Source organism: Apus apus, chromosome 14, assembly GCF_020740795.1.
Source record: "Apus apus isolate bApuApu2 chromosome 14, bApuApu2.pri.cur, whole genome shotgun sequence".
NCBI classification, from domain to species: Eukaryota; Metazoa; Chordata; class Aves; order Apodiformes; family Apodidae; genus Apus; species Apus apus.
Window position 1 is genome coordinate 17,148,883 of NC_067295.1, and position 11,259 is coordinate 17,160,141.

Genomic DNA, 11,259 nt, shown 5'->3' on the forward strand with positions numbered 1-11,259 from the left:
CTCCTGCGCCCAGCGCTGTGGGGGGAGCTGAGGCAGCGGGGGGGGGGCTCTGATTGGTACTGTGGAGGAGCAGGCCAGCAACCCCTGTGCTGTGGGACACGGGGGCTCTCCACAAGCCCTGCTGCCTCCGTCTGGACTTGCTCTCCCCAGGCATCCTTTCCCTGAGCCGATGGCTGGAGCCAGCCCCCGCTGCCTGTGTTTCAGATGCTGGACTGCCCTGACCTCAGCGACGAGCTGGACCTTGCCCTGGGGATCTTCCCCATCTATCTGCAGAGCCAGTGCCTGGGAATGCCGAGCCTGGTGCTCAGGGGTGTCCTCAAGCTCACCAAGAGGCCTGACATGGTGAGCAGGGGAGGGCTGGGACAGCTGGGACAGCAGCCCAGGGTGGAGCAGCAGGTGGTGGGTAACGGAGGGCCCAGGCTGTTCCTGTGCCGGCTGCTGCCGGCTCTCCTGCCCCCCTGGGCCCTGCCCCACGGCTGTGCCGTGCCAGGAGGGAGGCAGCAGGGCCAAGAGGAACAGGCTCCTGCTGCCACCCCAGAGCCACCAGCCCGGAGTAAGGGCTCTGCAGAGCCAGGCCGTGGGGTGCTGAGCCCTGGGGTGCTGAGCCCTGGGGTGAAACGCAGCAGCCGCAGTGGGGGCTGCTGGCAGGTGGGGCAGCTTTCCAGGCAGCACCGGTGGCCCACCAGCCTGCCCAGGGATCTGGTGGGGACGGGGGCAGTCGAGGGGCTGCAAGGAGCCAGTGCTGTCTGTCCTGTCCTCCCCCCCGTGCCCTGCTCTTTCCGAGGCCGTGCCGGGCAGCCCTGGCTGCCGGGACCTTGCCCTGTCCCCCCCGAGGCCGGTGTTGGCAGAGGGGCTTGTCACCCCTGCCGGGGGTCGCTGCTTTGCACCAAGGCAGCGCCGTGTCTCCCCCAGGCACAGAAAACCCTCCTGCTGCTGCCGAGCGTCGTGGAGCTGCTGCAGGACGCTGACAGGGACATCAGCGCCGCGGCCCTGCCCGTGCTCAGCGCCGCGCTGCCGCTGCTGCAGGAGCAGGAGAGCAGCCTCACCGCCCTGGCCGTTGCTGAGAAGCTCTGGAACTTCTTTGACGACGTGAGGCTGGGGGAGAACCCTGTGATCCCCACACCGGGATCACCCACTTGCCTCTCCCTGCTGCTTTGCCCCACAGCCATCATACTCCATCGCTGCCCTCGGGGGCTGCGTGCTGTGTCCTAAAGACCCCCATGAACGCCCCCTCCCCACTCAATCTCCCTGCTGCAGGGGGACAGTGGTGGCAGGGGGGCTGCAGGGCTGCTGAGCCCCACCGATCAGCACCCTGCCCTGGCAGCAACCGACGGGCCTCTGCAGGGCCTCCCTCTCTGGACCCCAGCCCCGGGGATCCCAGCACGCTGCAGCTCCCTCCCTTTTGGAGCAGGGCTGGCTGAGGCCATCTTGGAGACGCCCACCTCCATGTCAGCCCCTGCTCACCACGGGGCTGGAGCTGAGCTCCTCTCTTCCCTCAGGACTCGGACGCGGTGCGGCAGCTCTCCATCCGACTCTTTGAAAACCTGATGTGGCTGCTGCGAGGTGAAAGGAAGAAAATGAAGAAGGTGGTGTGGAACAGCCTGCTGCCCCTGGCCTTTCACCTGCACGACCAGGACAAGACCGTGGCCAAGGTGGGATTCCCAGCCTGAGAGGTCCCCTAGGCAGGGCACTGCTGACACCAACCCCTTCAAATGTGTGTCACAAGGTGGTACAGCTTGCCGAGTCCCTGGGACCAGTCAGAGCCCCCCCCGCCCACTGCTGCCCTGCTCCTCCTGCTGCCCAGATGGATGGGGAAGTGGGTCCCTTTCCCCCCCAGCTGACCCTGCACCTGGGACCCTGGGACCACCAAGGCCAAAACACTGAAGCCCCAACAGGAGTCCAGCCAGAGAGGGTGGTCGCTCTTATCTTCCCCAGGGTGCTGAACCTGGTGGCAGCATCAGTCCCCAGCTTGTGCGTCTGCCCTGCACAGGCCGGGACAGACTCTTGAGCCCTGCTGAGACGGGGGACACAGGGTCCTGTGCCACCAGCAGTGCTGCTGACATCTCTGCTGCTCCCCAGGCCTCCCAGGAAGCCCTCTGCAGCGCTGGGCAGTTCCTGAAGTGGGGGCAGCTGGTGAAGCTGGCCCAGAATGCGCCGACGCCGATGCTGTGGGAGTGCCTGGTAAGCACAACCCCGACCCCCCGGATCCGCCCTGCCCCATGCCCAGCCAGGAGACAGAGGGCTGTGCCCCTGGGCTGTGAGCACCCTCCTGGAGCAGGCTCTGCTCCAGGCTGTCCTCAGCCCCAGGGTCCCAAAGGGGACCTTGCCACTCTGATGGCACCCCAAGGAGCCCTCTGCTCCCTCCGAACACTGATGCCACGTGGCGGGAAGCTGGGAATGTCCTGCTGGGGGAAGAAGGGTGGCCCTGGGTGGGGGAATGACCCAGCTTGGGGGACAGCTCTGTGCCAGACCTGCAACTCTTCTCCCCTCCACAGCTGGCCAGGAAGAAGAGCAAGGCCAAGGACCACCTGCTCCAGAGCCAGCGCTACCTGCAGAGCCCGCAGGAGCTCCTGCGCTGTGAGGCTGTCAGGGTCATCGGTGAGACACTAGCCCTGGGTCCCTCCCTCTTCTGAGGTTCCTGTGTCCCGGGCACTCCTTCACCCCCTCTCCCAGGCTGTGGGCCCGGCAGGAGGCTCCCCCATCCCCTCCCCAATGCTGCACCCTGGGGTAAGCCCTCCCGAGGAGGCTGGAATGGGTGGCAGGGTCCCTGGTGGGCAGCGGGGTCCCTGACACACTGTGTCCCCCCAGGGCTCATCGGACGGCGGGTGCACGAGCACGAGCTGGAGGATGTCAAAGGGGGTGAGTGAGGACACCGGGAGGAGGAAGGGCCTGGCATGGAGCTGCCCCCCAGCCTGGGCCAGGGGGGCTCTGCTCCCAGCATGGCTATGGGGAGGGGGGTGTTTCTAGAGAGAGATATTCCTGACCAGCAGCCCAGCCCCCTGCCCGCTGGCTCCGTCCTGGCTATCACGCCACCTCACCTCTGCTGCTTTGTCACCACAGTCCTTCAAGGGGCACAGAAAGACTCCAGTGCCATGGTCTCCTCCCTGGCAGTGCAGACGCTCCACATCCTCCGAGCTGTGTGGCTGAAGTCCAGGGTCACCTTCAGGTTACCAGTGCCCAGGGCGTGGAGGAGCAGGTGGCGCTGGGCCCGCGGGGATGACTCTGCTCAGGCAGAGGCAGAGCTGCAGCCCCAGCCCTAGGATGCTCTGCAGGGCCGGCTGGGGTGTCTTTTCCCCAAGCCCAAGAGAAGACACCTCAGCTGACACCCTCTGGCTCAGGCCAGAGCCAGAGTCCCCGCCCTGCTGGAGGGTCCCCGAGGGGCAGGACGAGCTGGCTGCTCTGGGAAGCAGCCCCCCACCCGCTGTCACCCTGACGCCCTCTCGCTGAGCGGGGGACGCCGGCCGCGTTGCCAGCGAGGCTGGGTGTGAGGGGGCAGGGACCCGCTGCTCACGCGAAGCCCCCGGAGGGCCCCCCAAGTGAGGGCCGGGCCGGAGGGAGGGGGGCGAGGAGGGGCTGCGCGGCGGGGGTCGCTCTGGCGGGGAGCGCCGGGCCCGGCCCGTCGATCGTCCCGGGGTGTCCTGCAAGCCCCGGCCCTTGGGTCGCCGGCCCAACGTGTCTGGCGACTCCGAGCCGGAGAGGGAAGGGCTGCGCCTGCGGTGCCCGTGCCGGGCGCGGTGCTGCTGCCCGCGGCTGGTGCCGGCGCTCACGCCTGTCCCCGCAGCCCGTGGCTGGGGCGGCGGCGGGAGGGGACGGCGGAGGAGGAGCTGGAGCAGGCGCCGCAGGAGCAGCGGCTGCTCTCGGCCCCGCAGCGGCGGGAGGAGCTCCGCCCGCAGGTGAGTGCCGCCCGCTGCCGGGGCCGAGCCCGGCCCTCAGGGCCCGTGTCCGCCCGGAGGAGCGGGCGGCAGAGGAGGAGGAGGCCCGGCCGGCGGGTCTCGGCGCGGCCCGGCTGCAGGAGGGCGCGGGGAGCCCCGGGGGAGGCGGGCGCTGTGCGCCCCCCAGGGCGGGCGCAGCCTCCCCGGAACCTCCCGCTCCCTCCGCAGCTCCAGCAGAAGGGCCGGCGGCAGCGCCTGGTCGCCGAGGACGGGAGTGCCCCTGCGGTGCTGGGGGCTGGAGGTGCCGGCTGTGGGCACCGCGCCCCTGGGCAGCTGTGACCTCTTGGCTGCAGGTCTGTGGCAGCCTCGTGAGAGCTGGTTTGGGGGTGCTGGGGGGGGTTCCTGCTCCCTTCCAGAGGTCGGCGTGCATGGCAGCCTCCTCTCTCTGCTCCAGGCTCCTAGAGCAGCAGTGGGAACCTCTGGAAACGTGGCGAGGGATTTCAAAAGCTGGAGCCCTTCTGGGACATCCCCTTGGTAAGGATGGGGAGGTTGGGGATGTGGGAGCTGGGCTGGGGTCTTTTGGTGGGGGCTCCCCTCCCTGGGCAGCAGGAGGAGTCAGCAGGAGCCCCTCACCCTGCTCTCTTCCCTCCAGGTGGGCTTAGTCAACAGCCTCAAGTTCTCAGCAGTTGGTGACTTCCTGGGGGCCTCGGGCAGGAGCACAGGTACTGTCCCCCATTCCCAGCACAGCCCTCTCCTCTGGAGCTCAGCAGAGAGTGACCCACGTGTCTCTCATCTACAGGCTTGGCCGGTGGTGGGGGCTCAAAGAAGCTAAACCCAGCATTTGCATCATCCCCCTGAAGTGGAGGACCACAGCCCTGAAGGCCCCAAACAGCTCCTGGCCCCTGAGCCCTTGGCCCCAGAGCCCCTGACACAGAGGAACTGACACAGCTCAGTCCTGGGACTTGGACCATGTCATCGTAGCTCCCTTGTGAAGCCTTTCACAGCTGTGCCACCCACTGGGTTAAGACTTTGATGTCTGGGAGTGGTGCAGGATAGAAGTCCATGAACCCGGTCAGGGTTTCCTTTGTGGATTGACCTTTTGCCCTTCCCTACTTGACCCAAATGGTTGTGTGGTCCTAGTCCCTGCAGATTCGCTTTGCAGGGTTCCAGCTCCCGCGGTCCTTTCCCCCTTTAAGCTCCATTGGCTGGAAAAGGATGCAGGTGCAGGAGCCTGAGAAAGCAGTTCCCAATGTCATGAACCTGGTGGAACCTGATGGCTCCTGCTGGTCCCTGGGGACAACAAGCACCCTGTGTAAGTAGGATGCCTTTGTTGCTTGGGTTAACATCAGCTGGGGCTTGCTGAATGATCTTCAGCCAGATGATGTTGGTGCGTCTCACTTTGGGGGACAGGGCTACTCTTTGTGTTTCTTGTTTGTCTAAAGCGGAGCTTCTGACACAGGTGGAAAGAGGTGACAGCTGCAGAGGGGTTACTGTCCCTTCCTGGTGGTCAGTTATTGTCCCTAGCAGGTGCAGGGCTTGTGAGGTGGTTCAGAGACACTTGGGTGTCTCTGTGAATGGAGGCTTTGTTTGTATGGGTTGTGGGTGGTTGTAATGGTCTTGAGTTGCGCCAGGGGAGGTTTAGATTAGGTAGGAGAAGAAACTGCTTAACTGAAAAGGTAACGAGACACTGGAACAGGCTGCCCAGGGAGGTGGTTGAGTCACCATTGCTGGAGGTGTTTAAAAGCTGTATAGATGTGGTACTGAGCGGCGTGGTTTAAGCACTGGACTTGATAGAGTTTGGCTATGGTTGGTCTTAAAGGGCTTTTCCAACCAGAACGATCCCGTGATTCTGTAAGGCTGGTGATTCTGGCTGCAGAGAGTCGGACTCCACCCCAGCAGCTACCTCCCCTCCTGGGACCTGTTTGCTGGGTGTGCTGGCTGGTGTCTCAAGTTGCAAGCAGTGGCACTGCTGAACAGGCATGTGGTTACTGATCGTCCTTCTCTCTTGTTTAGAGCAAAGTACCTGGAGTGCTCTGAGTCCAGAGACTTGAAAGCGTTTTCTGCAGAACCCCTCCTTGTTTACCCCACCCACAACCCTGGGCCGCCAGGCTACCTCAGTGACACAGAGACCTTGACCATCTGGGGCAATGAAACCACGTCAAGGGACTGCGACAGCACACGCTCCTGGACATCCCAGCAGCAGGGCGAGATCCACAGCGACGCCAGAGCAAGGATGCCCGGCCTTCCCAGTCATCTCTCAACGTGCCGTCCTCCAGGGATGAACTATGCCTGCTTTCCCTGGGACTCCCCTGACAGCTGAACCTACTTTAGCTTTTCACCCTGGAAAGCTGTAGAGCAGCTCTTCATGTGGTCTCCTTCCCACGGCTTTGAACAGCAAAGCACAGTGGTTGGTCCTGACAACTAACCAAGCTCCTCGGTCTGGGTAGGAGATGGTGGTAAGAAGCTTGGTGTGGCCTTCAGAAGCAGGACATCTGTGTGCTGGTGAGCATCCAGCTTGTTGTCATGTTTCCCTGTGGATGCGAGTACCACGTTACTAGGTTGTTCCATCTCGGCTGGAGTTGTGGTGGGAAAGGTGCACCAGAAGGGCAGGGTCCCAGCTTGGCGTAACGCCCGCGGCCACAATCTAGCTGATTGGTTATTTTATCTTCATGCACGGGGGGTGGGTGTGTGTGGACAGAAATGTCTATTTAGCAGGTTCTGTCTGTGCTGACAAGGGCTGTTTTTGTCGCTGTTTTCAGTTCCTTGGCAGGTGTTGCCCGAGCTTTTTTCCTACGCAGAATTAACTTGTTTTGCAAAAGCAGGAGCCAGTTGAAACACGTGGTGTTTTTCTGCTGTTTTTTCCACTTTCCATGTGCTTATTTTATCTTTGACTCGCCTAATGGGCTTGAAAACTGAGCACAGGTGGGAACACCAGCTTGACCCACCCCTGAGGCTTTTTTCCATCCTTTTTTTTTCTTTTTTTTTTTTCCCCCCTCCTTTTGGTAAGGGGTTTTTGGCTCTGCTGTGGAGCATCTGAGCTAGGCCCCAGGAGTCCCCAGGAGATGGAAAAGCCACCCAGCAGTGCCTGCCCCAGGGAGGGTGGTGACAGACTGGTGGAAGCTGGGACCAGGTTTCACCAAGTGTAAGTAGCAGCTTGTTTACAAGAGAGGTTCCAAGCTCCCTTCCTGCAGATCATCTCCTTTCTTTGGGCTTGTCACCCTAACCTGACAGGTCTGCCCTCGCTTTTGTTGAAGAAAACTGCTGTTGTACTTGCAGTATGGCAGCCTGGAATTCCTAGCTCACAAGTAGATTGTATTTATCCCGAAGGAAATCCAGGAAGGTTTTGCTGTTGTGGTTTGTTTCCCTGGGCAGTTCAAGTAGAAAATTCAGGGTAATCTTTCTTTTGCTGCTGTAACGGGAGAGGCCCTTCAGTGCCAAAGGCAACTGCCACAGTTGAGGGACTTGCAGTGTGGCTTGTGGCACTTGAGGTGTCTCCCCCAGAGCTGAAGTGACTTGTGACATGGCAGGTGCGGACAAGGGGGGCAGGGGACAAGGGACTGTCCTAAAAGGTAGAAGACGCGGCTGTGATGGAACCTCCAAACGCTTGCATTGTGAGCAGGGGAAGGGGACAACGGGGAGGCTGGTGATGTGTGTGGAAAAGAGCCCAGCAAGCTCATGGTTGAGGCCAGGAGGAAACAAGACATGATGGAGACGCTGGGGAAAAGATGGAAACACTCAGAACAATATTTTTGGTAGTAGCTTGCTGCAGCAATAATTCAGTGACCCAAAGGAGAATGATTTAATGAAGAAGTTGTAAAACTTTTGTTACTAAGTTAGTGACAACAGAAATCATTGAACTGAAAGCTCCAACAGTGGCACAAAAGATTCCGTGGCAACAGAGCTGGGATGGCTTTTGCTTTGCTGGCATTGCTCGTTAGCTCCTTGCAGCTCCTTACAGCCCTTCAGCGTGTGCCTGGGCTGGGCACAGTTCCCGCTGCTGCTGCCGCCGCGCACTGGGGGTGAGGGGAGAGGCTGGAGTTGGACTCAGCCTCTCCAGCCGCGTGCTGGGGAGACAGAGCACCATCCTCATCAGAGCTGGTAGGAATGAGAAGAACTGCACAGCAGTATTGCTGACAGGTCCTAGTGTTAGAAGTGAAATGTTGTTTTCGCACCCTAGTGTTAGGAAGATAATAGGTTGTTTTCTGCTGTCATGAAAAGAAACTTTATGGTGACTGCAGAGAGAAGTGAGATACCTGGGCATTCCAAGGACACTGAGGTGGTTTATGGTCCAAGAAACTGAGGGACTTGATTGTGCTGCATCTGGGGGAGCTGAGATATCTGAACATGGAGAAGAACATAAGGCCCGCGGTAAAGACAGAACAAAGTCACTTCTATGTTACTCCTCGAGGCAGGATGGCACCAGATGATATAAATCATTTGTGTGGTTGGGAAGACAGCCGAGGAGGCAAGAAAGGTCAGAATTTAACCTTAAAAGGTAAAAAGTAAATGCCTAGAATGGAATGTGTAAACAGGGGCGGGAAACGTATATGGGAATTAGAAGCGTCGGATAGATTGTAAACCCTGGAGTACCCAGGCAGTGGGGAAACAGGGGAGGGAACCTTGTGTCGGGAACAGGGAATATAAACAGTTACCTTACTATGAGGTGCGCCTGCTTGTTTAGGTCACCCCTTCTTGCCAGAGTGTAAATAAACTGTGCTTCGCTGAAGGATCCGTTTGTGCCTATTCATTGGCGCGACAAACGTTTCTCACACTAGCAGCACAAACCTGTTACTGGGTGTGCTGTTGAAGCGTAAAACTGACCGAAGGAAGGTTGTAGCTCAAATGGGGTGTTGGGAGTTCACTGGGTGGCAGAGGACTTGTGGGAGCTGGAGGATGTTGAGAACGGTTAAAACAGTAAAAGTGCTGAAGTTGGACAGTGTGACAGTGAGGGAAGTGAATCACAGAGTCATCATGGTTGGCCAAGACATCTAAGGTCACCCAGTACGACTGTGAAGAGGTTGGAGGTGTAAAAAACAGGCACAACTGACATGCATAAAAAAGTTAAAGAGAAGAAAACAGATTAAATCCAGTCAAAATTAGTGAAGACCAGTTTATATAGTTATTGTATAAAGATTACGGGCAAGCAATTAAAAAACCCCTTTTGTATATATATATAACCTTTTGGAGAGTGTAACCCTAAAATCAAGGACGTTCACCTCTCAACTGAACACCAACACTGACCAAACGCTGCCGCACAGACACCAGCGCACACTGACACTGACATGCAGAGGACACTGAGCTCCTCTGGTAACCTTATCTTACCCTAACTCTCGGCAGAGGTTAATGCTCAGCTACAAACTTAACCATCTTCCCCCTCCCCATAAAAATACAACTGGAACTCTTAAACGCTTCAGCCGAGGACCTGCCGTGGTGCTGCTGTTAGAGAGAGGTGATACATCTTCACGTAGCGTAAAACTTGGTTCAGCCCAACTACGTTTGCACCAGGAGTTGATCACTGATGGTTCATGCAGTCTGAGCCCCATTTTGAAAATCAGTGCTACAGAACTGGGGAAAGGGGGAGGCCCAGGCATGTCTAAAGTAAACTCCAATACGCTATTTTAACTAATACACATATATCTGAAAGACAGCCTGTTCAGCAGGGGCTGCTTACAATCCAATGTCTCATCAATGGCTTTTAAAAAAAAGAAAATGTCTCCCTACCCTCTCAAGGAAGCCTGTGTTCTGGGAAAAGACTCCGGAAGAGTGGTACTTAACGTTTCACGGAGAAGAGATGATGAAATCCTTTATTCCGGCTGAATTCTCTATTCCAGCTGGCAGGCTGTACCATGACAGGAAATTCCTTTAATAGACGTATATGAAGAGTGAGGGAGGTGCTGGTAGGTTGTGCATCGTGATGCTACGAGTGTATAAAATCTGTTTGGGTGGGGTAATGCTTCAAACCCAGCTGTCTCCTCTCCATGCTCCCTTTTGAGAGGAAAGCTCATGGAGTGGCCCCTCATGAGTGCAAGTGGGAGTTTCCCAAGTGGTTGCTCTTGCCTCGGCAAGATTGCACGTCTCCCAGAGGTACATCAGCCCTGCCAGAGGACATGCTAAAGGCATCGACTGCTGTCCCAGGGGTTAGCAAAGGAAAAGCAGAACCACCCTGTGGTGGCGTGAAGACACAACCTACATCCAGGCAAGTGGTGTTTGTCCTGTTTGGGAACAACCCATGACATTCATCCAACAGCAAGTGCAGGGCAGCCTTTTAGAAAGTTCTTTGGAAAAAAAGCCAAAGAAGGTAATTTTCTGGTGTGGAACAAGTGCAAGAAGAGACGTTTGCCAGCGTGTGACAGCAAAAGCCACAGCCGCCCCTTCTGCTGGCTGCAGCCAGGGGTGCTCTGGGGATGGCCCCCCTGCTTTGCTGCTAGTCCAGCTGGGATTTTGAGAGGGCGTTTGGTGGCTAAACCTTTCCCAGTTCCTGAAGTGCTTATTGCAGGGTGATTGGGTTGGTTTTGTGGGCATGAAGATGTTCTGAATGGTCCCTTAACTGTCAATCAAAATTTAGCTCCTTCCCATGCCCCACGGGTAGAACATGTATCTAGAAGCTGCTATTTCTGGTGTAGAGAAGCCAAAATTTTGTGCTAGGCTAAAATTCTGGAGATTAAATGTCAAAAAAGAGAAAGCCATATCTATGCCACAAGGTGAGCAGTAGCTCAGTAAGAATGAATATGCACTGTTTTGTTGGGACAGGAAAATGTCCTTTGTGGCACAAACAAAATCATCTGACTGAAAGAAATATGCTATATTTTGGACTTAACATACAAACAAGTCTACTTTTGTTGTTGTTGTTTTGACCTAAATGCAGGACCCAGCACATGGCCCAGTTGAACCTTGCTGGCCTTGGCCCATCGATCCAGCCTGTCCAGGTCCCTCTGCAGAGCCTTCCTGCCCTCGAGCAGATCAACACGCTCACCCCATGTGGTGTTGTCTGCAAACTTACTGAGGGTGCACTCCATCCCCTCATCCAGATCATTGATAAAGACACTGGACAACACTGGCCCCAACACTGAGCCCTGAGGGACATCCCTATTGACCGGCCGCCATCCAGCCAGTTTTGTGCCCAGAGAACAGAACACTTGTCTATGCCATGATTCACCAGCTTCCCCAGCAGATGCCGTGGGAGATGGTGTCCAAGGCCTCACCAAAGTCCAGGTAGACAACGTCCACAGCCTTCCCCCCTTCATCCAATTGGTGGGTGACGTGGTCATAGAAAGAGGCCAGGTTGGTCAAGCAAGGCCTCCTTTTCATAAACCCCTGCAGGCTGACCCTGATCGCCTGCCTGCCCTGCCCTTGCCATGGGAGCTCGCTCAAGATGAGCCTCTCCATC

At 57.7% G+C, this 11,259-nt stretch overlaps 1 long non-coding RNA gene across 3 annotated transcripts; it reads left to right on the top strand.

Annotated features, from left to right (window-relative positions):
* Positions 1-3,870: 3,870 nt before the first annotated feature.
* LOC127390530 (uncharacterized) lies at positions 3,871-8,583 on the top strand. 3 transcript variants are annotated; one of them, XR_007890879.1, is made up of 5 exons: positions 3,871-3,893; positions 4,327-4,406; positions 4,525-4,594; positions 4,672-5,184; positions 5,886-8,583. It is a non-coding gene; the product is annotated as an uncharacterized LOC127390530 (long non-coding RNA). The 3 variants fall into 3 exon arrangements; XR_007890880.1 differs by lacking the exon at positions 3,871-3,893 and adding an exon at positions 4,189-4,225; XR_007890878.1 differs by lacking the exon at positions 3,871-3,893 and having other exon boundaries at positions 4,204-4,406.
* The last annotated feature ends 2,676 nt before the right edge of the window (positions 8,584-11,259 follow it).